General features: G+C 48.4%; 1 protein-coding gene across 1 annotated transcript in view; it reads right to left on the bottom strand.

The window, feature by feature from the left end:
• LOC142557593 (uncharacterized) overlaps positions 1 to 24,117 on the bottom strand; it is an 89,025-nt gene extending 64,908 nt beyond the window's left edge. The window contains exon 1 of the mRNA XM_075669551.1: positions 23,896 to 24,117. The gene's annotated coding sequence lies outside the window, so the exon portion shown is untranslated. The remainder of the gene's footprint in view (positions 1 to 23,895) is intronic.
• Positions 24,118 to 24,566: the final 449 nt, after the last annotated feature.

Here is a 24,566-nt window from a genome sequence, read left to right as displayed (position 1 = left end):
TTGAAGACCATATTTTGTGCCACCCAAAGCAGATGATAGCGGCATTAGGCAGCAGCTTATGAAGATAAAACACAGACGTAACTTCGGGGTGACGCAACACATCGACATCTTTGGAATTTCGGGGAGACCCACATTCATCTGCGCCATGTGCACAAAGTAGACAAATCAGGTTTCTTTCTTTTTTTTTTTTTTGCATTGCTGACACTCACATCTGTGAAATTGGCTTTGTCCCCTACGTTTGTCGCTGTGAAATGTTTTTCTGCAAAACATGGAACCAGCAAGGGTGGAAAGAATTTGGGCTCGCCATAAACTTTTCATTAGCTCAAATTTTCCAACAAGATCGCGTTTTATAGATCTGATCGTTCGGTGTAGAACATCTGGCCGTGTTGCCTGGTGTTGTGCTAAAAAAGAAAAAAAGAAAAGAAGAAAAAGAAAATCGCAGTTCCCTTCCCCCACACTCCTCGTGGCGTCTCTGTCAAAGCGCAACAATTTAACCCATTCATTCGGTGTTCGTTGATTCGTCGGCGCTCTCCTACAATTTAAAAACAATAACATCTCTTACTGCTCTGATACGTTTACCTTTTCGACATACGTACCGCGCTGGTATATTCTGCACTGTGGATTCTGCACGTTTAAATGATTTTACTGCATTTGTCACTGTCGTAGTATGTCTGCTGGTGCGTTATTTTTTTGTATTTTCTTATTTTTTTTTTTTTCACATTCTGAACGCTTGCATAACTCCCTGCACTGGTAGCAACTCGCTGTGGTTCAGTGGCGGTGGCGCTGCTGAACACGAGGTCGCGAGTTGAACTCCCAGTCACAGCGGCCGCATTCCGATGGGGGCGCAATGCAAAAACGCTCGCTTAATTCAATACTGCAGTTGCAAGGCTGTGTGTGGTACAGGTCACGTAGAAGCCCGTCCAATGAGTTCTAGCGCGCCTTTTCACAGCATGTTCTTTTTTTCTTTTGCTCTTGACATACAGGCCCGTAATTATGATGGCATCGACGTAGTTCATATATATATATATATAAAGAAAAGCTGCATTTTTGGCACCAAGCGCTGCTGAACCAGCTAAGAGGACAGAAAGAAAAAAAAAACACGAAGAAACACGCTTTTCCTTCTGCGAAATTTACGTGCCGCCAAATGTACCAAGGACGGTGACCAAACAGCACACAGCATAAGCAATAGTTTTGAAGTGTTACCTTAGCTGTACAGTGAACATCACAGCGGTGTACTGCAGCAGGTATAGTTTTCTACAAAAAGTACTAGACGGGACATTGACGCGGCTATAGAGGAATTACGGTTATCACGTAAATACAGTGATTAGACTAATATTCGCGCTTGCTGCTTCAGACGTTCTTGCGGTGTTTTTCATTGCGTGCCGTTACAATTCTAAATTTCAGGCAGTAAGTCTGTGCGCACCTGCGTAATCATGGCGAATCGCCGAAATTGCAACGGGATATTTTGTGTAAAACGATCAAGCTGCGAAGTCGCAAAACCGCTTGAACGCTAGTAATTCTTGTAGGATACCCTACGGCAACAGCGCCCAATGCTAGGAGACGCCACAACGCTATAGAGGTGCCGAAGCAGACGACACGGTAATGACCGACCGGGGTCCATCTGCAGCTATAGCAGACGACGGATTTCTACGGATCATTTCCTGCAGACGGCGACCTTCACTATGCGGGATACCGCGTTCGCTCCATCCAGAAACAGAAACCACACAGACAAAAGAAAACGGACCCCACCGTATGTGCTCCCCAAAGCGTAAACACGGCGCGCTATAGTTTACAGCGACGAAAGGAGGTGGGCAAGGGATGCATTAAGCGGCGAGGGAATGTGTGTTTGTGCGCGTATGTGCACACGTGTAGTGCAAGCGAGTGGCCGCGTCTTCAGTGTGGGTGGCGCGATGGTCGACGAGAGCGAAGGGAACGACCTCGCACATCCTTGACGCGCGTCCTCCCACAGCGGCGAGGTCACCAGCGCCACAGGGCACTGTTACGCTCGTACATGATGGACACTGCACTCACGCCTGAGCGACGCGAGATCGTAAACACCCACAGAGCGTTTCCCTCAGAGAAATAGACGTAAATACGAAAGCTATACGAGTTCGCGTGAAGCTGCAGCGTGGCTGTTCATCTAGCGACGGAACGATGGGCGGCATAGCTTCCTACAAAATTTACTAGCTGAAAATGTGGCGCTAGTCTGCGGGAGGAACAAGTACGGCTGTTCGGGGAACAAGGAATGGAGGGTACTACATAGATTCGCCTAAACTTCGTGCTTCTGGCTGCCCATGACATTGCAAATCTGTAAATCGGTCATGTTCAACAGAATATTGGTTTACGAGTGTAACAAATCGCAATGATCCTGCACGCGCGCAGTCTTATTGCACTCGTGCGCTTGCAAAAAAAAAAAAAAAGGTTACTCGGATATTTATGCCAATAAAGAGCGATAAAGCGCAATAAATAAAGCCGCAAGAAGATTTAAAGGCAAAAGCACGAAAATTAGGCAAATCCATGCACTAGTTTATATACCCCATCAATCCCATTGCAGCTTAAACACTGCAACGCCAAGTCTGCCTCGAGTAATTTTAGTAGGAACCTACCTTCCGCAGTCATCGCCACCAAGACCACGGGCTCACATGTTCCTGCGAGCGGGAGCGATCTCAGAGGCCATTGTGCAGTACACATAGTAGCTTCAAACGACCTTGTCGGTTCGTATGTTAGCGTTCGCGAACCTCATTTTTAACAGCAATACGGGCGCAAACGTCTTACGAATGCAAACGAAAATTTTCAAGAAACATTTCGCGCAGGAAAAGTTCAGATCGACGTTAGTGAGTGCGATGGTCACAGGTTATTGCCGGACGTGTCTGCGGTGTTGGTGAGCCGCAAGTTTACGTTGAGCGAGGCGTGTCCCGATGAAAAGGTGTCCCCGAACTGCGTAGAGTGTTGTGCCCCCCCCCCCCCCATTTGCAAATGATTTCTGAAGAAAAAAAAAGCGGGGGGGGCGTTAATCGGAAAGGCCAAAAGAAAGCTTTGCTCAAACCGATTCCCACAGCGCGTGCGACCCACGTAACTTAGATCTCTTGAACAAGATATCACGATTAAGAACAAGAATTAGTGAATGGCAGTCGACCTCTGGAGTCTGTGCAAGAGTGAATTTATGTAGGCCAACCAATTGCGCGATCGTGATCACGAGAGGGAAATTTCTATTGCGCGTGCGCATCGCTTGACCTCGCATAAATATTTTTAAACTATAATTGCTGGTGCTGTAGTCGACAAGAAGTTACAAACCAAACACACCGAAGCCTCTTCCTCGCTTAAAGCCGGCAGCTAAAAGAAGCTAACCGTCAATTACGCCAGAGTGTGAACTCTGGTTCGAAAGGAACGACCAGGCAGCGTTCTTTCAAATTCCACAGAAATTTAAAAAACTAAAGGCGTGCTTGAACACCGTTCCACAATTCGCTACACAGTTGTTAAGCTAAAGAAACGCGCACTAATTAGCTTCCCATTATCTTTTCTTTTTCTTTCTTTTCTTTTTGAGACGTAACAAGAACGGCGGGCTGTTCGAACCGAGCACCCCTGCGCAATCAGCTTATACATCACGGTTTCAAGCAGTGACGCAACACTCGCTTCAGAAGGAGAGATCCCAACATGCTACGTGAGCAGATTACGACGACCTCCGACACTAAATATACACAGTATAAATCATTGCGGACCTCCAGTGTTGAAACGGAGGCGATGTAAGAAAGGAAATAAAGAAAAACATAGAAGCCATTTGCACGCGTCGCACTGAATCCCACTCTCTTGAGCAACGGCTCCGTCAAAAGGTTTCGCAAAGAGCCCTCTACCTCAGTTTCCCCCCCTCTCACAGAAATAGAAAGAAGCACTGAACGAAAGATCTACGGAAGGTATAAATCGAAAATAAAGGCAGGAGCCGGTCCTATATAACAACCCGATATAACGCCGAAAGGTAAGGTTCATCTCTGGCGCAAATGCGGCGTTAACAAAATTACCCTGACGCAAGCAGGTGTACCCTTCTCGTGTATCGGCAGCAGCGAAGGGAGCCAGCATCTCGGCAACAGCGCCGCATTCCGCTTCAGCGAGAAAGCGCGCGCGACACAGCCGCCAATTGCCGGCCAGTCCTCTACATGATGCAGCGACTGCACATTTCCATTCACTCGCTGCTCCTCGCCGCTTCCAAACTGCCCCAGGGCCAAAAATCGCACCTTTCTGAAAAAGAAATGCGCGACTCAGCCAAAAAGCCAGACACGAGTGCAGCCGACGAATCCCGGGGAAGACCGAGGAGTTGGAGAGGGCGAAAACGGGAAAGGGGGATTCGATCGAGGGAGAGGAGGGAAAACGGGAGACGCTGCGCGAGACGACGGCGGCCCAGCTTTCCCGCTTGTCGGGGGAATCCCCCGTCGCCGCCCTGTTCCATCCCGGCGGCCTCTCCCATCCCGTTCCCATGGCAACGGCATCCCTCTGACCGAGAAAAAAAAAAGGGTGGAGGGGAAGCGGCGCGCGCCACGAGCGTGTATCCCCATAGCAACAGCGGCGGGAAGGGGGATACGACCGGCCGGGTCTGGCCAGCTCGAGCGATGAAGTCAGCACGAGCGAGAGAAGTAAGGGCGTTAGGATGCAGCGAACATTACGACTTTACAAAGAGCTTTTTATATGCGCTGTGGCAGTGGCGGTGCGTTCGTGAACCCCAGGAAACTGTTTCGGTCGCGCTTTTTTTTGGCGTCCAAGTTTGCCAAGGAAAGAATGTTCTCCCGTAATGAACTTCAGGCACGTGTTTTTCTTTGAAGCCTTGAACGATAAGGAACGCGCCGCATATGCGGCGACCCAATGCATGTAGGAGGTTTCCTGTGCATTTAGGGGCCAAATTCAATTATCGATCGTTTTAAAACTGCGTACCAAAAACGCGTGCCAGCTCGAGCATCCCGCATATTTGCAGGTTATTCTAAGTTGCGTTTCCTTGGTTACCCGCTAAATTTAGCGGGCTGTTTCCATTGCAAACATCGAAAGCCTGCCGGACGGGCTTCGCCCGTGGTCCGGAGGTTTATTTATTTATTTATTTATTATCACACCCTTAGGGCCCAATGGGCATTACAGAGGGGGTGGGTACATGGTTTACAAACAAAAAAACAATCAAGCCTATAAGGACAAGATAGACAGTAACAGCAGCAAAATGAAAAGGAAAAAAAAACAGCAACATTCGAGTCACGTTAAAGGATACGATCTGTTACAGCGGTCTTGAATGATGATGCATCGGCTAAGGTGGCGATAGAAGAGGGAAGGCGGTTCCGCTCGGAACAGGGTTTCGGCATAAAAGAATGCAGGAACATGTCAGTGCGACAAAGAGGAACAGCTACCTTATTGCTGTGGTCGATATGGGAGGATAAGTACACTGGCTGCGAAATGAGCTGCTTATTCAATGAACAGTGATGGAACACTTTGTGGAATAAACAAAGGCGTGAGACGTTGCGCCGAGTTTGAAGGTTGGGAAGGTTAACAGACGATTTCATCTGCGAGACACTAGCGGTACGTGAATAGTTCGACATACTAAAATGGGCTGATCGACTCTGAAGGGAATCTATGCATTGAATGAGAGTGCGGTGAGCCAGATCCCAAACTGCACATGCGTATAAGAGTTTCGGACGAACGAAAGTTTGGCAAATCATTAATTTTAGGCGCTGTGGTTTCCACGATGCCTTTACATAGAAACGCTTTGATATGGGTCCATTCCCATGGAAACGGGAGGATAACCTATTGATGGTTGTGGTAATTTTTGTGACCCCCTGGTGCATGACTCAGTGGCTGTGGCCTCGCGCTGGCGAGAACGAGGTAGCAGGTTCGACTCCCCGAACGCGTCAGCCACATTCCGATGGAAGCGGATGCAAAAAGACCTCCGTTTACAGGGCATTCGGAGCGCTCGTCAAAGAAACCCCCAGGTGGTCAAAATCACTCTGTGATCAAGATTAATCCGTAATCTCCTCCCTTGCGTCGTTCCTCTTGAAGCAACCGTGCCGTTTCAGGGCGTTAAACCCCATAATTTTTTATTGAGATTATGAGTGCGACTACCCCCCCCCCCCCCCCATCGTCACGGGGAGGTGGCAACTGAAGCTCCAGAATACTTGTTTAGAATCTTATGACTGGCATAACGTACATATTTACCTTCAGCTCCTTGATGTGAAAGATGAGATCTTTATTACGCCCTTCTGCGGCCATGTGCCAATTCTTATTCTACGTCACTCTGCTCATTCTCTCACGCACCGTCAATCGTTCGGACGCGTCGAAATTTCAGCTCGAAAAGCAGACAAAGACCGAAGAGCAGATCCCACAAGACGTGCTTTCCTGCACGTCGTTGTATATTTTTTTCGCGTTGAAATTTTTACGCGAGTACTTGCGAACTCATTCAATTTGACCCTCCTTCCAAATGTCTCTTGCAACTGGTCTTTCCTCTATACGCGTGTTCCAATAGGGGTATTCTTTTTCTCGGATCGATCAGGAATACTCCAGAAAAACAACCTTCGGATATCAAGATGAATACTATACTGAATATCGTCACATTAAAAAAAAACTGATATACAAAGGTTGTGCGGACTCCAGTCAATAAAAACGAAAAAAGAACATAACTTATTTACGTTACGTCATGCGTATATTGCCTTTCACAACTGTGTGTCAAGTCGACTGAGAGGCTTTTAAATGAGGTACAACGGAAAGCTGAACCACCGCATCAGCTACTATGAAATGATGATTTAATAACCTTTTCAATCGGTGTTTATCCCTGTAGGCTGCGACAACTGCTTTTGACCCTTACAGTGCTTGAACCGAATTCGAATAGTGAATTCTCGAACCGCATATAGCAAACACCATTAGATTCGTATATAAAATTTCGTTTATTCCCGCACTCCCATTTCTCTAGTAATTATGATGACGACTACGACGATTTATTGGCATCTTGAAACGCGGTGGTGACGAATAGTCACCTAGCTAGCCTGCTTGAACTAATCAGGTGCACTATAGATGCTTTTCAGTCTAGTATTTTGTCTACATCTCCTTACTATATTTGCTCTTAACCTTTCTATATCTACCTTGCACCGTACATATGCCTGTAACGGATCCAGTCCTATCTTCCCTGCTCTTCCCTGCTCCCTCCCCCCTCCCCCCCCCCACTACGCTAAACGGCTTTGCTTATTTAGACTGCTAACCGGTCGACGCTTCCATCCACATTAAATCACAGCTCTTCTGGAAAGTGCACGTTGCCTAGGGGGTCTGCCTGGGCGAATACCTTTGCATTCCGCCAGAATGAGCTTATAGTGAATAGTAAAACCGATGAGTTGAGTGGTCTCCGGATTTTTGCTGCAGTAAACACGTGAATCATCCTGTTACGAATATTTGCTCCCGTGTGATTTCTTTTTCTTCTTAGGCAACAGGCTCGAGCCTCAAATAGCAAGGCACTGCCCTCTGTGTTATCGCACAGATTTTTCACTTCTAATTTCTTTCTCGCCACTGTTGTAAATCTCCGCTGTCTTCATTTTTGCCCCATCCTGTGCATCTAATTTACCGTGTTTTGTATGACTTTCTTCTTGACGACCCCCCCCCCCCCCCGGCTATTCTACAACTTCAATTACTCTGTACTAGACTGCCAACTTTCGTGACCTCTTGCTCCATTCTGTGTCCACGCTTTTTGAGTGTCGATGGATGGATGGATGTTATGAGCGTCCTCTTTGGAATGGGGCGGTGGGCTGCGCCACCAAGCTCTTGCTATTATACTGCCTAACGGCCTACCTAGGTTACACAAAAAGAATAAGAAAAAAAAAAACACGATGAACTCCCACAACCAAATTTCGTGACCCCTTATCGTGAACTTTGCTTTTTGTACGTCTCCGTTTTTTGTCGTTTCCCTACTTTTTTTCCCACCAATATTCCGATCGCCTCTTACTAATCTCTATTGCGGACATGTTTGCTTTTCCCCTGCTCTCGCTGAACCCAAGGGCTTCAAACAGGCCAGTGGTGCCTAAGTCGACCGCTACGCGTCTCAGCGCTGTGTGAGGCGCCACCTCACGGCAGCCTCCTTAGGTGCCCCTTCCATCCCTCTTCGGGAACCGTGTCAGGCTCCAGGACGTGAGCTCCGACTGCCCAGAAACTGGGCGCTCTGCCGCCTCGTTGGAAGCGCGCGCGATCGGCTCGATCCTTCCGCTTCCCATCTCGCCGTTGCTTCCGAGGAAGCGGAAGGAGCACGGGCGCTCTATCGCGTAAGGCTTCTGTCCCTTCGCCTTCTCTGCGTCTCCTTAATCTTAGCCCTGTTCCCCGTCCGGGGGTGAACCTTGCGCAAAAGACGCGCTTTCGCAACGCGGCATCTCCCCTGCCGCTGTGCAATCGCGCGCGTAAGTGATTGGTTTGCGAAACGAACGGTCGAGAGGACGGATCGAAGGGCGAATTTTTTTTTCTCTCGCGAATTTTTTTTTTTCTCTCTCTCGTTACCCTCCGCCAAAGAGCGAGTCGAGTGTTTCGAAGGAACCGGCGAGTCGCACAAGGGTATACGTACAGCTTCGGCTCTCGCCACCCGGACTTCTCACGCGCAACTTACATCCATGCACCTAAATGAAGCGCCAGCACGAGGCGATTTCGCGCGCCACTGGAATGCAGACGCAGGTTGAACGAAGGGCACGCGCTCCGAGTTGCGCAATCTAGTTAGCCCAGAGAGGGACACCAAGGAGAGAGAGAGAGACAGACAGAGAGCTTTAATTAAAAGAGAGAGAAAAAGAAAACAATCAGAGCTATATTGGTAAATTACCCTTTTACAATACTTAAAAACACATACACACACACTTCGTGAGAGGAAGCTTCGTAAGTCAGAAAATAGACAAAGGCGAAAGACGGCGGCGAAGCCGCTCTGAAGTTTCACGCACTTGCTCGCCGTCACGTGACGTGACGTCACAAAAATCGACGGCGTCCGCGCGGAACAAGTAAATCTTTGTTTTATCGACATAAACGGACGACATCGAATTAGTACACAAATACCGAACTCTGCGAGTTTTGAACACTTTTACAACGTCGCAACGACCCAAATACGACGAACGTCGACTGCAAACCACCCGTGACGTCATACTGACGTACGAGCGATGGGCTGGCTTTCCGCACGAAATAATAATAAAGAAAAGAAATGAAAGCCTACACGTTCATTTTCTGTCTTCTAGTAATCATGACCTTACTTTAAAATTCCCAAGTGAGGTTCTAAAGAAAATTTTCTAAACTGATTTAATGTTTCTATTTACTGTCCCATTAACGCTGGACCATACTGACCCTGCATACGAGCCTACTCTATAGCTTCGGCTATTGGCTCAGTATCTCTCTCTCTCTTTCTCTCACATATATATATATATATATATATATATATATATATACGCAGGAAAGAGACGACGAACTTTTTGGAAGACTTCTTTTACTTAACGTTTTCGGCTGGTGGACCAGCCTTCGTCAGAGCACAGTACTGTACTCTGACGAAGGCTGGTCCACCAGCCGAAAACGTTAAGTAAAAGAAGTCTTCCAAAAAGTTCGTCGTCTCTTTCCTGCGTATGTTACGTCGGGTTCTGCGTGCTGAACTTTGAAGAAAACCCATATATATATATATATATATATATATATATATATATATATATATATATATATATATATATATAGCTCGCATGGGTGTCAACGCTCCCCCATCCCATCACACTGTCAGCATTCTTCGTCGTCGGTCTCGCTGTCTCGCTCTTACGTACTTCATTTGATTACGCGATGCGCCAGAGTACAGGCCGCTTCCCCACTCCTGGGATAAGGGGCTGTCAGGAACAATACCCACCGCCTTTCGATCTTCGGACCGCGGGGCGAAGCCCCCCCCTCCCCCACCCCCTTTCACGCCTGAAATGCGGAAAGTCACAGACGAAAAAATAAAAGAAGAGCCGACTACTTCCCGGTGCCTTTCTCTTATTGTCGAACTCCTAATCTGCGACACAAACACAGTTACATTCGTGCCGTCTCGAAAAATACCGCGAAGTACAGATCAAGGATCTTTACGTCGAAGTGGAGTAACTATACAGGAACACTACCAATGATGATAATGATGATTTCTAATGGCATCAATTAGTCACCTAGCCTGCTTCAGCTAATCCAGTTTCACTACATCTACTACAGTACAGCGTTTTCGTTATGCCAATGTATTCGCCATTAAAAGCTCCATCTCCATATGGTACAACTAACTACCCACGCCTGTAACAACACCGGCTCCATGTCTTGCCTGTGTTTCGCTGTTCCACCAATACTCTAAACGTCACCTTTGTTTATCTCGGCCTCCCAAGCACCTTCTGGAAGGTGGACATTTCTTGTGGTTCTGGCTCGACGGACATCTCTTCGCATTACCCCATAATGTGCTATTTGAAAGCGTCCGTGCCATTGGAAATTCATACAACGACGGGAGCGCACGTAGCGCTACGCATGACAGCTTCTTTTTCGTTTCTTTTGCTTGTTATCGTGCGCCACGTGTATGAAGTCGAAGGGTGGCAACTCGTCCAAACCGTTCCACTCGTGGCCAATTCGAACACCTACAAAAGTAAATCTTCCAAGTCCAAAGCACGCTGTGAACTACACTGGTGCATGATTCGAATGCATGCCGAGGCATGGCTCCATAGAGCTCCTCTTTTCTAGTTTCTTTCTCCTTCGGGCGAGGCAGAGAGAGAAAGCGGGAGAGGGGCGCTTGTTGCCTCGGCCGTCGTCTGCGGCCGCACCTGGATTCAGTCGAGCGGAACGAGCTGCTGCGTGCCTGCTGCCCTGCCCGACTCACGTGGCCCATGAAAAACATGCATCGTCCCCCCCCCCCCCCCCCCATCCCGAAAGCAAGGAACGAAAAAAGTAAAAAAAGATCCCGAGCATTTCCCGTTTACGAAGAAACGGAGAACGATTTGGAAGTTAAGTTGGTCGTCTGTTCTTTCGTTCTAAGGTGAAACGTGTTCGGTTGCATTCGGACGCCGATACGTAAATGCCGTAAAAGACTCCTCGAGTAACTGCGTCAGCGCTCTTTGAAATGTCTTGAAGGGACACGAAGGCCCCTACATCAAGTGCGTCTAGCGAGATAATCTTTCAAAACTTGATTTTAGAAAACTTTAATTAGCACGTGTTGTCCACTTCTCTTGTGTCCGGCTCTGCACGCCATACCCCTTCTTTGCATTATGAATCCAATTCGTTGTTCAGTTACCTTCCTTGATATCTGTTATGCTGCTTACAATATTAGTCCTTCGTAATTTTCGGTGCGGTTCCCGGAGTAATATTGAATACTAGAACCCTGCCTTGCATTACATATACTGACTATTTGCCATTTTTGAAACAGATGCACAATTTTTTATTCACGTGCTACATCGATCGTTGCCAAAATGGTTCAACGATCGCCGCAGCGCCAGAGTTGCCTCTGGTAATTTTTTTTAAAGGAAACTGTACGGTCACGTGGGCAAAAAGAAAGAAAGATGGCGACACGGAAAAGCGGGCCCGCATCGAGTCGAACTTCCGCACGCGACCACGTGGCGCGATAACACCGCGTGCTAGGCCATATAAACTACGTACCCGGTCGCCCACTCCAGCCAGTCGGCGACATCACGCCAAGGTCGTGTCGCCTATTCTCCACCTCCTCCCGCCACAAACGGTTCTTTATCGGAAAGCGCCCAGCAGCACGACGGTACACACATCGCCCACTCCATGCAGTGCAGCCACAGCTACACAAGTCGTGCCAGCCCCACAAGAGAGAGAGAGAGAAGAAGGTGGGTTCCTCCATCGTACGCCATCTGATCGCTCAAAGCGCGATGCCAGTTTAAACGAGTACCGACACGACATTTCCGACTTGCCATCTTTTCTCGGCGTCAAGTGCACTTCGAAACCCCCGGTTCAAACTGCAGAAAAGATACCGGGATGTCCCAGAGAGCCCGAAATGGCCCACTGAAGTACTTTGTCGGTACACGAACAAGTTTCGGGGTACTTTAAGGCGGATCTTCAAATTCCGCCACCCCGGCAGCGCCGATTGGCCCACATGGTTGCCACGGCGTCTCTCTGACTCTGAATACCACTCTCGGTACCGTTGCCCAAGGGGCGGACGCGCCATGACGTCACGATATTTGCAGTGGCTCGCTCGTTCCCGCGAATCCTGCGGCAGCCACGCGCGAACACAGCCAAAAAAAAAAAAAAAAGAAGAAAGAAGGAAACGCGTGCAGCACTGTTTGTTCATTATGCAAAGAGTTTTCTTGCGAGACATCACAGTGCGTGTAACCTTTATCGCTACACAACAGCCGTAAATTTCGTTCTGCGTCATGACGTCGTCAAAATGTCGATGACACCGGCTATGGCACTCCGATACCACCTTTAGTACCATATGTTTCCCAACCTTCGTACGCACCAAGCGTCAGCTATTTCTGTAGAATAATGTCTGCAACTGTCATAGCCTGCTCCGCACTGCACGTGATTGACTCGACGGAATGTGCATACGGCCAGCCAGCACGAAGAGAGAGAGAACGCGGCAACGGCCGCACAGAGAAGCACACGTGCCGGCCAATTTCCAGGACTGCCTGCCGAATCGATCGGCGTAGAAGTGGCGGAGGAAGGAGCAGTACGGAAGAAGGAACGACCACGGCAACAGGGCCGAGGAGAAACGCTTACACTAGCCGCACGTGGAGGGCGCAGGAGGTTTCATAAACCAATTGCGCCAGCAGCGCCTGATGCAAGGGCCCCGTCGCGATGTGGGTGCTTGACCAGCCTGCCCTGTACGTCACTCCTCTTTTCGACGAGAGACAAATAGCAGAGCTCTGGACCTAGGGCCCTGCGCGCGCGCGTGTGTGTGTCAGCGTTCTTGGCGACGGTATTTGAATAAGTCCACGCTGAAAAATAGAATTTATTTTGACGCTCCGACCAAGAAGGGGTGAGGGGTGGAGACAAAAACGTCGAAACGGCTCGAATACCAATACACTTAGCGTCTCAGGGCTCGCCTAAGTAAGGTGACGTGTATCTGCTGCTCATTTTTCTTTTTATCATCTAAGCTTTCTTCTTACTCCTTACGCATTTAAGCAAAGCTTCGCTGCAGTACGCAGAATCCAAAACAAGGTGCGTTGGATCCACCGCATTTTCCTTTCTTTTTCTCTATTAAATTTGACGAAGTTATTTCGACTGCAAGCGAACATGCCGAAGTCTGCGACATCCATTACAAGGAAAACCGCGCGAGCGCAGGAGTACGAATTCGAGAAAACAAGAAGGCTCGTTCGAGAACCGCGAAGCGATCTCACCCGGGCAATCAATATCGCACTGCGGAGCCCGCGGCACCCCGAGCCAGCATCGTGTGCGAACAGCAGCCGCGAAGAAGGCGAGCACGGGAAGATCCGCGTTTCACGATCGAATCGTCGTCTCGAATGAGAAAGCTCAGTGGGGAAACAAACTCAACGATCGACTGCACATGGAGGTACGCGAACATTGTACACCGGTTGCTTTAGCTTCCCACGTGTGCAAACACCAGGCAAGCAACTAACATTTCATTTCACCCTTCCGCTTCGCAGCAATGCCTACGGTGAACGATCATTAGAGCTATTTGGCTCTATAACTTGAAACACTGTGCCTGTGGAAGTAACGAGAAACTTTGAGCTTGCACGTAACGCTTCTTCTTGTCTAGTCAAACGCAACGACTCTTCCTTAGCAAATTAATACTTGTACATGTAAACAATGCTCTTACTGTTTGAGCAGATATGTACGTGGTTGACCGATACACGTCTTCCCCCTGTAATGGACCAAGTACTAACATATGCTATTGGTCCAACTATTTTTCTACGCATTCCTCGAATTGTTTAAATAAAGTCGTTTTTGATTGGTTGACTGAGTGATTGTTTCTGGCGACCGTGCCATCCCATCTCGGAGGCCACGTTGGCGACAACAGAGTTTTCCATGAGAATCGTTACAGGGAACTCTGGCGCTGCGGTCGTTTAGCCACAGTGGGAATGATGGATAGGCCATGGATTTGTCTAATCTTCGTGTTTTATTACACTTTATCTTTGTCAATTCTCAAGCAATGGTAGTTTTCCTAAGTACAGCAAGGTAATAGGTATCTGCGCACATGCTAATCATTGCAGATTGTTGTATTCACAACGCACCATCGCGTTGAAAATTGTAAGACTGTAAAAAGTGTTTGACGTCACAAGTGCGAAGATTAGGTAAATTCATGCATAGCCATCGCTCTGAACACCCGCATTAGCGTCAGAAGTTCCCTCTAATACTTATCTTTATAGAAGTTGGTGCAAGGTACACGTGACATGGCTGTGCGTCACGTGGGCTCATACGTACAAGAACGTTAATCTTTTTCCATCAAGTCTAAACAGACCTTTATATAAGTATTTTTATAAGTATTTTTATAAGTTGCCTTATCGCTTCCGCAACTCTTTAGTTTGCAGTTTGCTACTACTGTACCAGTGCATACAATTCCAATGATTCTCCACTCCCAGTTTGCATATTTCTCTGCTGCGTTCCCAGCAGAGAAAAAGGGAGCAGGTCCCAGCTCTACGCTCTGGGACCTGCTCCCGCACAATTGCAATGCTAATGTACACAACCGAGTGTACTTGAATATGCAAACCGAGCACTGAAATGTGAAGAGATGGCGCTTATATATAAAGGAAGTGGTCTTCCAGGAATAAAACTGCGATTCGTAGTCGAGCGCTGGGCCTTCTTGTGGTTGATGTTGATACAGTTACGCGTGTCACGCTGTTAGAGTTACCCTCTAATGATTTTGCTTTTTTTTTTTTTCTTTTTAGAAAACGCTGCGGCTGCACTCTGGCGCGGATTTTATAGTCATGGCGCTCGGCGCGAATCCGCCGGCGCACACGTGCTGTTGTCCAGCGCCCGCCTCGTGACGGCTTGGAGCGGAGGAGAACAGAGGCGCGCACAGAGCTGCCTCTTCTTCTTCTTCTTCGGCGAAACAATGGCCTCGCGAGGTCACTGCAGGTCAAGATCAAGACCTCCCCCACCCTGTCCTCGCTCGCCTCCGACGACCTCGCCCACACCCTTCCGCCACCGCTCCCTCCTTCGTCTTGGCTTTTGCCTTGGCCCCTCCGTTGGTGCCTGCCCTTCGATCGCCACGCGAGAGCCGCGAAACAACCGCCATGCGCTCGGGAGGGAAGCGACTGGCGAGCGGGCGGGGCGGTGGCGCCATCTGCCGGCGAACGACGACACTAGCGGCACCGATGAACATGCGAGTTGGCCACGTTTCCGGACAGCACGTTGTTCCTGGCCGCGTTATGGCCGCGTTGCGCTCAATCGTGACAAGCAGTAATTTTGTCCATGATTATTGATTTGCTGTCCGTTACCCCCGAGCTAAGTGCGTTAATTCACTGGCGCCAAGAAGGCTTAAAATTTAAAACCCCCCTAGGCAGTACCTGCGCTAAACAGGACTGTATGCATTTATTTGTTGCATTTGGTTAATTTTTTGTACATACCTCGTGGCAAGTCCTTGAAAGAAAATACTAGATCTAGAAGTGGTCTCTAAGTTAGGTCTACCTGGCCAACCACTGTGTGCTTAGGGTGTGGCAGCATATGGACGCAACCGCTTTTCTACACCATAAAAATTATTATTATTATTATTATTATTATTATTATTATTATTATTATTATTATTATTATTATTATTATTATATTATTATTACGCATTATTGAGATCATGTTACTTCCGAACACAGTTATCAGGGAGGATGAAGGCTGTTGCAAGCAACATTTTTCACAAGGGATCTCTCGCACATCTCTATACTGGCAGTCATGCAAAGCTTGGCACGTCCCAGAAAACTCATCCACAGAATACATTCACAGCTCCCGTACAGAGGGCACCCAGGATATCATATATCCAGGCTATATGTTGTTGTCTAGAAGAAAGCAGCGTTAACTAGAATGGGTGCATTCCTCAAATCAGCAGTCCTTTCATCCGCGATGGTTTGAAGTAAGCACTCAGGCCACAGATATAAAGCATGCTGCTGTTGCCATTGCAACCGCAGTCACTATTTCACCTTCTTGGCTTGTCTAAGTGTTGGCTCAGCGCACAGGCGCACGAGCCAAATGCCAGTCGGCTGCCCTGCAATGCAGCTTTTCCAACCGGAAGCTCTCGTCCGCAGACTACATTGGAAAGTGCACCAAGCACTTTTGGCGAGGAATCACTAGCACGAAGGCTTTGCAAGAATTATTCTGAAAATTTGAAGTTTTCGAGGTGTTCCCCTTCATGCGCCCATGAGGTCGCTTCAGCGAAGTGCAAACTCAAAACCTGGCCGACCCGCCTCACAACGCAACCCTCTACGCGAACCCCTGCCACGATCGCCGTGCCAGGACTAACCGATGAAAAGAAAGGCGGGCATGCGTTCTGTTGCGTACCAAGCCCCGACTTGGGTCTCGGCAAAAACCAAGCAGACGTTGGGTTCATGTGTATTAATGTTATTTGCGTCCTCGAATCTGAATTCTCTATTTCGTAACAGCCATGAGGAGGCAACCGACAGTGAGACCACAGAAACCATGGGTGAAGAAAAATTAAGCGTTTTCTGTGAGAGAAATGATATGAGGGTTCGATTTACTATGGACTTCGCGGTAAGTACGCGGGCGGCAGGTGCAACAATTGTAGCTACATCTCGTGACACTTCCACGATTACGTTGTTCACAGCGCCTTACACCAGCGTCTAAGAGAAAAAAAAAGCGATGGTCAACTGCAATAACTGTTACGTATTTTCGCTGCTTCAATAGCGACAGCTCACGTTCACGTTCCCGCAATCCGCACGGAACGTAGCTCTCGTTTATCAATAAATGACTAACTAGTCCCGACGAAATGCTGTCCAAAGTCATGATGTCAAGGGTCGGGTGGTGCGGGAATGTGACTGCCACGTCGATAACTGCTTCTTTTTTTCGCGCACGATAAGACAAGTTTTCAGTGTCCCAGATGAGTATCTAGCTTCGCTTATCGGTCTCCTTTAGCTTCCTCTTAACAGCCGAGGCTGTAAAAGAAAGTTACGGCGCTTACCACAAGGAAGCACCGGTGACTAAACAAACGGTTCTCGCTTACGAAAGATCTTCCAATACTTCACACACTTGCGCTGCAGTAGTTTGTTTTTGAACGTCAACGGCATGCCGCCTCACCAAGCGTATATACACACTTTCGGGCGCGTCGGGGGATTAAAAAAAAAAAAAAGAAAGAAACTCTTACTGCGCGCCAAGGCGTGCCTGCGAGCGAGCTTATTCGGGCAACGGGGTTCAACAGCACCGAGTGCATGTGTGTGTGTTTTTTCTCACGCGGCTCTTCAGTGGCGTCTGGCACGTGCGGAAAGCAGAATGTACAAAACGACGCGAGCTGAGGCGGAAAAAAGAGGGAAATGAATGAAGCAAGAAACGAAGACGAAGTACACAACCCATACGAAATGGACTTGATACGAAACAACACACAGCGCCAGCACGAAGCTGCTGCTGCTGCTGCTGCTGCAGTAGCAGTAGCATAGCTCATCATCATCATTAAGGCTGAGTTCTGAGGCTCTACTGAGGAGGCAGATCGACGCCGTCGCCCGGAATAATGAGTGCGCAAAATAGCCACAAACGAAAGAACACGCTGGTGCCGTTCAGAGCCCGCGCGCGTTGCGCGCGGACACCCTGGCGCCATCTATCGGTGCTCGGCGAAACTAACGCGCCAAACTGGCAGCCAGCGCCAACCGGCAGCCAGTTTTCAGAGTTCCCAAGTCGTGTTTCCTAACAGTTTTCACGACAATAACATGTGCTTCTAATTTATATTTATCGCTACGCAGCGTTGTAACGCTTCACTATAAGTACGCTTCTTACTGTATAGTGCTAATGATTTTTCTTTTGAATTTTGTTGACCGCCTGGGGTTCTCTAACGTTAGTGCGCCCAAATCCAAGTAAACGACTTGCAGTCGCTCGATTCCTTTCAACCATCAAAGTGTTGTCAATAAAGTACTTGCATGCATGCATGCATATCGCATACCTCATCATAATACTTAGCGTCGAAACTTCCATGCAGAACTACACGACGACGCAGTTCCATCTAACGCAGCCCGAAACTACCAAACATCGCATTTGTTCAGGCAGACATTTCTTTCGAAGCGACCTTCAATCGCCCCCGTTTGCGCCTAAACTGTTCGCCAACGACGTTTCCTGCATAACTTATCCCGGCTGACAAAACGCACGAGCTACAACTTCCACGCGGAGAACCGCGTTTCACGAAACTAGACGCCTCGCGAAAATGCGCGCCGCACCTGGTAATCTCCGCGTGACTTTGCATTATTGAGAAACCGTCGGTGGACGGCCAGAAGTAACGCTGCGCAGCAGACGACGCGGGATAAATTTAGGCCGCGCGGAGTGCGTTCATATCTCGACGAAGAATTCCGTTCCTTACGTCGCTTCGATCAACACGACAGCCGGTCCCCTCGAACGAAGCAAGCATATGTATAAAGCTCCAACCCAAAATAGCAATACGCCAGAAGCGAACGTCGTCCGAGGAATGTAAAGAAAACGAAACATCGCTACGCCGAAACGCTGACATATGCGCTAGAAATTTCGTAACCCGGCGCGAAAGCTTGCGCAAGGACATAACACGAGTGCGCTGAATAAACCCGCGCGACAGATTTAGCGGGCGTACTTTCATAAATGATAAACGGGCGCCTTCTAAATGCGTAACGTGCAGCAGTTACCAGAAGTAAGCCTGCCATAAAGCAACATCTTAAATCGGTTCAGAATGGAGAAGTATTTCTTTCTTTCTTTTCGAACCTCTATTTTGCTTCGCTTTACGGGGAAAAGATTAATTACTACTGCAGAAGTCGAAGGCCAAATCTAGAATTTCACCTCCAGACCGTACGTTAGTGTATGGTTACGAAATTTATTTCTTTTTTATTTCATTTAGAATGCGGCGTAGCCTTTCTTTACCGATACGCGATTGACCAGGGGCCCGCAATAGATGCCGTCAGAAATCAATGACGTTCCGACGAGTTGGCACGTGAATTACACGGTGGCATCGCCACTTTTACTCAGGTCGTGCAGTTTCGCCAGCTTCGACCCGCGAGCTTTGAAAAATCGTAAAAACACTCACGGGCATGACTACGGGAGGGAAGTAACATGCAATATTATTTGTCTGCCCTGAGCACACATATTTTGTGGGACGTGCATGCATTTTTACGTTTAGACGAAGTACATAGGGAACTGCAAGCTACAGGCACAACAGGCTACACTGCTTTTAGATCACTGACCTTTTCAGCGACTTTACTTTTGGAAATTTAGCGTGCTTCGGGAAGTTGCTTGAATAAGCTTCGGCGAAACGAGCAGCCAGTGTTCCCCGCCTTGCCCTGCCACAAGACAACGACGCAGGTACCACAGCAGTTTCTTCTGTACATTTTCTTTTTCAATATTTCTCGCCGCATCTTTCAAGATATTTTAAACATTTCGCAAACAGAATGCATTTTTCGCGAAAGGTGAAGCAACATTCGTAAAACTGCATAACCAGCCCGAATTCGTAAAGTATCCGGCAAATTCGAGAGAACCGGCAGGTATGCAACGGGCCAATTGATGAATGTCGTTTACCAATGCCCCTTAACGCTCATATTTAGTGTCAGTTAAGTTGAAGGTTTGGTCCTGGTTACAGCTGGAGCACTGTTGGAAGTGAAAATGAGGCTCAGACACCTCGCCCAATATGATACGGTAGAGAATTCCGCGCGCTTTTTTTTCTCACTTTACATCGGAGACCTCGCAAAAAACGCAACAGCCAAAAACGTGCGACTCACTGCGAGCGGGCGAGCGCAATTTTTAGGTCAAAGCAACTATACAACCACGCACCACTCCCGAAGCTCCGGCTAATTTTAAAAGCGCCCACCACCGCCGCTCCCCCCTGCCACCGCCAAGATAGCACGCCAACCAGTCTCGGCTGCACCCAAGATGACAGGTCCAACCGCCCGCATACGATACGAACGACGAGGCAGCAACGCAAGGTGGGGTCAAGAACCGGTAATTTCCCGGAGGACAACATCCTGCCCGCCGCCATACTGTTGCTTTCTTCCTTTTCTGCAGCATGAAGGTGAAAGAACTGCGCAAACAAACGCTCCAAAGGCGCCTCGCTTCGAGAACGGCCGTACGCAGGGGCAACGAAGAGACGCGAGCACTGCGGGAGAGTTCGATCGCATGCGCCAGGTGTGAAGTTTTCACGCGCTGTCAGAGGTTCACGCGATGACGGGTCGAAAAGGGAGCGCCTCGGCCACGGCCGCTCGATGAAAACGCTCCAGCAATAGTAAAACCTTTTCGACTTGCCTCTCCGAACCTTCGTTGTCCTCCCCATTCGGGGGCGGGAGACTCTCGCTGCGACGTGTCTCGCAATCAGAATGTGGTTTTAACAAGTAAAACTCCCCGTTTAAATTTTCTTTAAGAATATTTGGATACCACCAGAAAGGCAATAAGGACGAGCCTGGTGTTACGTGCCACCATGTCGCTTCAAAGCGGATGATGACAACATCGCCACCAATCTGAACATTCACCACTGGAGGCAGCAACCGCCCATTCAGTCGCCCGAGCTTCGTCCCAACTGCTTGCCATCAAACTCCGATCAAACATGCGGCGACGCAGTCAGGTTCACCGCTTCAGAACACGTCGGGGGCAAGCAATTTACGTACACGTGGCGAAGACGTCCTCTCTCGCGCATACCCCCGCCCAGGCAGCATGGCGTGTAATTATGGCTTCGCCGTGGGAAACGAACCCGCGATAGCCGCCCGCCCAAAAAAAAGGGTGGGGAGGGGGCTCATCTCGAAGTCCACGCGCGATGGAACCATCACCGCACCAAACCGCGGGAAAGTGACGTCACGACTCTAAGGACGAGGGTCTACGCTGTATATACACGACACGTGTGTAGACATTTGACGATAAAATGCGTGCAGACTGATAAACCTAGCTTCCTAGTTTCAAATAAACGTTCGCCGATGAACACGATGCTGCGAACACGGTTCTAGGTTCCCTGCAGCTGTTTATTCCATTAGTTGCTCAAGTGTCTGCGTGTTCATTGCACGATCTTAATTTATTCCGGCATTTATGCTTACCTTTAATTTTCTTCGTTCATACATTAAATGCTCGCTGCCAATCGCCCCATGTGATGCAAAGTCGAGTGACTTGTGGGTATGTTAATAAATTAACATGAAGTTGTTCCGATGGTTAAATGCGCAAGTAAGCGCAGGGCGAGATAACATGGCCCAGAAACAAAAAATGTGGGAAGGGAAAAAGAACAATTACAATTAATACAATGCTACCATGCGAACACGTAGGGGGAGATACTGAAAATAAAAGAGCAACGAAATCCAGCTAAACACCACTTGCCAGAGCCGGAAGGTGTTGAAATATATTCCGTGCGGATAACATACACCACTGTTGTAATTACAAAATCTAACACCAACGTTTTAAACCTGGTACCTGTCGCTGAAGCACGTTTTGTCCACTGGACAGCGAGCGCCATCTTCGCACGAAAGGCGGAGGCGCGGCACAGCCTGCGCGATTCGGGACAAGAAAGGTCCTGCGCCAATCTCGGGGGCCATACTGATGATTTGCTAGGTTCTGCCGCATGACACAGGCGGCAGCACCAGCGCAAATGCGGCCGACGCCCTCTGTCGCACATTATGCCACTCGCTTGGCGGGTCGTTTCGTTGTTTTCCAACAGGAGCCGCGCGCGCTGCTGAATTTCAAAACGGCGCGATAGAAATTCTGATTTCTGGATGCTGACGGCAACATAGCGTCCAACGCATCTCAACGGCTTTTATTACAAGCCTGTTTTGCTCAGGTTGCGTTGAATGTAAAGTCGCGATTTCTATTAACCATTATAGCAAGCATTATGTCGACGGAACATCGGGAAAAACGCACAAATAAAGTAAATGAATTTAATTCACAAGTAAATAACGTCAACAAAAAGTTCACAACATATAATTCTCAGCGTTTTATTACAACCTACCTTACCATTTATTCCTTTTTTCATGATTTCTTGTCGTCTGTTTGCGCATCACTCCTACAAAGTCAACTCTAGCGCCCAACACATTAGGGAGACGAAACCTTTGCATAAGAGTAACGTCCCAATTGTCTTCCGCACGTGATCATCCACACTTGTTTACATTTCGGGTCAGGTGGCATTCCTCTGCAACATTATTGTTTTCTTGTTTGAAACACACGGACTTTCAAATTTGATTTTAAAAAAGTGCAATTAACTGAATCACAACACACACAAGGACGGCTTGACTGTCGCATAGAAGGTTAGATAAGCGGTTTCACTTCAACTCAAATTTTCGTTTAAATTTGGCGAGATAAAATGTTTTCGATCGCGTCTGTTGCGTCATTTAACTGCACGCATAATTGGGCAGGAGATGGCCGCGTCGTGCAGCTTGAGACGCTAACAACAAAGTCACAAAACCGAGGCGAGAGAGTGACCCAATTGCGCGCAACGGAAGCCCATCACAAGCATCCTCATCAACACTTCAGTGGCGCCGGTCCACTCGCCCCCGTCGCCAGTAAATGAAGCGACGCGATACAAGGCCGAGCTTATTGAAAGGGCCCGACCACCACCGTGGATTGGAGGCTACGGTCCGATAGACACCGAACTTCGAGCAACGACTTCGACACCCTGTGTGCTGCGCGCGCTAAACATGGCCAGTGCGCATTAAATGTTCAGATTACAAATGAATAATAATAAAAAAAGCACACCCGTTAGGTAAAGAAAACTTGTTCCATGCAAAACAGAAGAGCCAAACCCTAGTTCACGATATACGCATAATACACGGGGCAGAGCTACATGAAAGCGGCAATCGCTGGTAGTAGTCAGCGAAAGCATAGAGTAAGGGGTCAATGACACCAGGAAAGTATTAACAGCAGTAGCTGTGTTCGTTACAAAATGAAAAACAAAACACACGGTAACTCTTACTACCGTGTATTTTCCTCTTCTAAGGAACCACAACTTCTGCTATTTCTCTGGTGTCAATGACCCCTGCAGCGGCGTACTACAACGTGCGGCAAGCCTCGCAAGAGATCGCACAGCGGCTGCCTGACCACGCGTTTGGAAGTACAATGAAGCACTTTAGAGCAATTCAAGGAGATCACGCCACCTCGGTGGCGAAAGAAGCATCAACTTCGCGTGCCATTCTTCGAGCCAAGGCGTGGCTTTCGCTATGAATAATTTGCCACAATAAAACGAGATCAGAGAGAACAGAAGACACGCGCGCGCGGCAAGCAACAAGTAGGCGGCGAAGCGAACGAACAAAGGACGCAGGACAAAGCGACGCCCACAAATCTGAGGCGAACAAAAAAATTACCTTTGTCGGCAGTGAGGTCTGATATGCATCTGTCTACGTTAAAAAAACTGCCGGCTAAAATAACGCTAAAGAGAGACACCACGCCGGGCTTGTCACACACAGCTAGTGCAACAAAGGGAAGCTGGAGGCGTCGGCCCTACGTCCCACGAAAGAATATCTCGATAACGTAGAAAGCGGACAAACTAAAACATCGATCGGCACTCTAAGTTTTGCAACGATCCGTATGGACACTAGGTATGTGTCAAATCCAAGGGAATGATACAGCATCGAATGTATGCACACGGCAAGCCAAGCACTGCGCGTAGCGCATTGTTAGCTGCGCTTCAATCCGATGATGCATCGGAATTAAGCGGCGCGCCTTTTAGCCCTACCGGCGGCGCATTCCGGCACACAAAGGCTTTTCGCCGCCGGCGCCGTTTACAACACTTCCTCGCCACGAAGCCGCGCGATCGCGTAAAGCGAAGGAAACACAACACGGCTTCAGCAGCGGCGGCGAAACAGTCGGCGGGAGAGATTTTTCTTTCCCGCTACTCACTCGAATTCCGGATCATCCAGCGACGTCTTCTTTCCGAATGGAGCCGTTAATCCGTAATCCCAAGGCACACAGCACCGCGCGCGCGCACACCACACACACAGCCACTTCCGTCAACACAAACCCCTTCACGGGCCCGCCGGTCACCATTCAACGAACAAAGGCCGTCACTCACGCTTTTTCTCACATGCCGCCATTCGCTTTGTTGCCGCGCCAGCCGCGCCTCCTTCGGGCGTCGCGCCGCTAGCAAAGATTCGTGTAACAATAGCGGCGCATCTCCCACGGCTACATTTATGAAACCTCAAAACCGTAAATTAAGGACTGCCCTGCAACTCAGCAGTATTTAAATAAACAAAAGAGTTGTAACTATAAGCTAAAATTTTGACAAAAATAGTTTTCTTTTTTGTCAATAGATGTCGCTTTAATCGGTTTGTTTTAAATATTGCTACAATAAGTTTGGAAGTTTGAGGCAGCGTGTTGCCGTGGGCTAGGTGACTAAATGTATGTATCTATCAGTTCGCTTATTCGGTCATGTGATATCTTAAACAGCATTAATACGCTATAGTTTTAACGGATATCGCTTTATAATATTGAAGATATATTTAATATAGCCAAATACGACGTTCTTAATAGTTATTATGAGATAGCGTTGCCGGTGAACCACAAGGCGTTTG

This window comes from Dermacentor variabilis, chromosome 9 (genome assembly GCF_050947875.1).
Source record: "Dermacentor variabilis isolate Ectoservices chromosome 9, ASM5094787v1, whole genome shotgun sequence".
Classification (NCBI taxonomy): domain Eukaryota; kingdom Metazoa; phylum Arthropoda; class Arachnida; order Ixodida; family Ixodidae; genus Dermacentor; species Dermacentor variabilis.
Note: the sequence above shows the minus strand (reverse complement) of the source record. Positions and strands in the feature narration are given on the sequence as shown.